This window comes from Taudactylus pleione, unplaced genomic scaffold (assembly GCF_031769625.1).
Source record: "Taudactylus pleione unplaced genomic scaffold, aTauple2 ptg001573l, whole genome shotgun sequence".
Classification (NCBI taxonomy): Eukaryota; Metazoa; Chordata; class Amphibia; order Anura; family Myobatrachidae; genus Taudactylus; species Taudactylus pleione.
Window position 1 is genome coordinate 6,280,814 of NW_028285970.1, and position 3,700 is coordinate 6,284,513.

Below are 3,700 nucleotides of genomic sequence, written 5' to 3' on the forward strand. Positions count from 1 at the left end.
ATCGTTTGTAGTTCAAAAAATCGTTCATTACACTTTAAAAAATCTGACAGATAATCTGACAGAAAATCGTTCAGAAAATCATTGGTAACCAAATTGTGTGTGTATGCATCTTTACTGTTATATGTAATGATATTATAATTAAAACATAGCTTTTAATGTCATGTAAATCTAAAATATAAGGGATATATAGTAGACTCCAAAAAGTGATTATAAGTCTCCCTTGTATTAAAAATTGTGACAAAGATATTGGCGAAAAATATTAATCAACAATCATGTCTGGGCTGTTCAGGACAGAAAGAATCATTAAGGCTATGTTGCCCCCCCAGTGAGTGCTGTGGCAGTTATAACCCTGGGAGTATATGCTTCCCTAATAATTTGTGCTGTACTTCAATGTATTATTGGGTCAAGAATCTATATATACTCATATATACCTTTGCTGGCAGAATGGTTGTTTAGTCTATAAACCAGTTATATTCACAAGATTCTCATACATTTAATTAACTGCACTCTGCCCGGTACATTTCACTGCATGCATCATTCCCTATTCTGTAAAACATTGCACTTTTAGCCCATATATAAATTGCTTTAAAAATCGGGCTGATAAATGGTCTGCTAAGCCAGGTAAATCCTGCAAACAGGGCTGATATATGGTCTGCTAAACCAGGTAAATCCTGAAAATCTTAACTGTGTGCAAAATTATCTGTCTGGGGTCTTCGCTTTGAGCGGACCCCAGATGAGAGAGGGACCCTGGGCAGGATGCACCACCGGGAAAAATTGCTGACCATAGAAGAAGAAATACCTGAGCCCAGTGAAGTTTACAGCAAGGTAGTAGGTAGAGCTGCCATCAAGGCTTTGGTGATCAAGCCCACAGGGCGAAACATACGTCCTTACCCCCAATTCCCTGGTACAGCGGGGAATGTATGATGGCAGCAGTAGTGGGAGTGTCTCAAGCAAATGGAAGTTAGCGAGGTGGTGGTATATAATTTCTCCTCATGTATTCACTGTGTGTACGAAGTATGACTAGAAAGAGAATTTCATTAGATTCACTGCGTGTTGATAAAAGTGTTGTACTAGAGATGATACTGGAATGTGGAGCCATACCAGTTATAAAGGATGTGCTGAGTTGCGGAGCAGAACCAGCTATACAGGATAAGCTGGGATGCGGAGCAGAACCAGCTATACAAAATATGCCGGGATGCGGAGCAGAACCAACTATATAGGATATGCTGGAATGTGGAGCAGAACCAGCTATACAGGATGTGCTGAGATGCAAATAAGAGCCAGCTATATAGGATATGCTGGGATGCAGAGCAGAACCAGCTATTCGGGATGTGCTGGGATGCGGAGCAGAACCAGCTATACAGGATGTGCTGGGATGCGGAGTAGAACCAGCTATACAGGATATGCTGGGATGTGGAGCAGAACCAACTATTCGGGATGTGCTGGAATGCGGAGCAGAACCAGCTATACAGGTGTCACCAGACCAAACATTGTCAGCAGGGGTAAACAATAGGATCAACAGTATAGTAGGCACAGGAGAACCGAGACTCAAACATATACTAGCAGAGCACACCACCAATAAGGGTTTCCACTGGGTACTAGAACCAAATCAACAACCGCGGCAGGTAGCACAGTAACAAGAATCTTACAGGAGTAGTGACTTGTTGCACTCCATGCAGACACAAAGGAACACCAGCCACATAGATCACACACCAAACTAACCCAGATCCCCAGCCACCGTTACACCAGCCAGTGCTTCCAGCCATCATGGCCGAGATCTCTGCCGTCTTACCCGACGACCTTGCATGCCACGCCAGCGCACCACCAACGCCCGGATAGTTCTGACTTCATTAGGGTGTTTTGCGTGGAAACTTTGGCTCATTTGCAGAGCGTGAACATCTTAGGCATTAACCCATGTCCTCTCCACTGGGCCATAGCCCTACCAGTCTATTAAATATTGTAGTCGGCCGTATCGTCTATGTGAATCAAGAAGTTTTTCGGCTTCAAACTCAGGCCCTGATTCAGAGCCGGACGCTCTGACAGAGCGCTTGCTCTGAATCAGGGCCGGTCTTTTTTTTTTTAGAACGGCCTCCTGGCCGCTCGCATAGCTGTGGGTGACCACCGACAGCTCTAGCGAGTGGCCAGGAAGATGGTCGCGATGGTCAAGACCATCGCGACCATCGGGTTTGCGATGAGACCCTTGTGGTAGGGTCTCGTGGCCGCAAGCCCCAGAGAGATTTCGGCTCTAACAGAGCCGAAATCTCTCCAACTGACATCACCCGTGAGGTCAGTGGGGCCGCCCCCAAACAGAAGCGTTCACATGGGAAAGCCTCCATTTGGGCAGCCACTCCCCTGGTCCGCCCACCAAAGGGGGCGAGCTGTCACTCAACATCAACAGCTCGCCCCCTTTGTTGCGAGACCCGGAGCGACGGAGTGCCCGTCGCTATCCAGGTCCCGCGCATGCGCACGACGGAGCCGGCTCCGTCGTGCGCATGTGCACTGGCCCACCATCGACCCGGTTGCGAGTGCACAGCGCTTGCGACCGGGTCTGAATCAGGCCTTCAGTCCCACACATGAGGAGGTTTTGGGGGAGTTGCACGGAACTGATTCAATATCAGTGGCTTTAGAAGCGAAATATGGAATGCATTAGGAATTTTAAGGTAATGAGGAAGTTTTACCTTGTAGACCACTTGATTGATTACTTTTTCAATCGATAAGGAATGATGAATCGTGGAGCAAACTTCATTGATGGCACTTTTAACCTTAAATTTCGAGTTGATAGCCATACTTGATTACCAGGCTGTAGGTTAGGAATAGCTTTTCTCTTACGATCTGCAAAACTTTTGTATCTTACTGATGCTTATTTCAGACAAGAATGTACTTGCTTCCAAATCTTTATGAAATGATGAAGGGTGAGTTCAGCAGCAGTAACCTGAGAAGTTGGAAGAGGCTGAAACTCAGGGACTTGTGGATGGAATCCGTAATTAATATAAAATGGAGTAGTACCGGCAGAGGTATGATACTGGTTATTGTGGGCGAATTCAGCCCAGGGCAAGTGATTAATCCAATCATCTTGTGACAAAGAGATAATCATTTGAAGAAAGATCTCCAAATCTTGATTTACCCTGTCAATCTGTCCATTTGTATGGGGGTGATACGCTGAAGAAAATTTTATTCCAGGAGCTGTACTCAGAGATCTCCAAAATTTGGCCACAATCTGGACTCCGCAATCTTACACAATTTCTTTAGGTAAGCCACTAAAACTGAGCCTGACGATTTGCAGAAGGGAGACCTGGGAGTGGGATAAAATGAGCCATCTTGGAGAATCTATCCACTATGACCCAAATAGTTGTTTGCCCTTTAGTAGATTGAAGGTCATGATAAAGGCCATTGAGATGTGTGTCCATGGCTTTAGAAGAATTGGTAGTTGATGTAAATGACCTGGAGGAAGACCCCTGGAAACTTTATGTTGAGCAAACTGTAAACAGGAAGCTATAAAAGCCTGCACAACTCTTTTAATGTCTTACATACTCCTGTGTGACCTGCAAAAGAGGAAGCATGGGCCCGTAGCTCTGGAGCGACAAAAAAATTTCCCGGAGGAGGCACAGAAGATACTTGTACCGAAGCAAAGGTGGTAGGATTCAAGCACATTCTGTATAGCTGATTCTGCTCCGCATCCCAGCATAACCTATATAGCTGG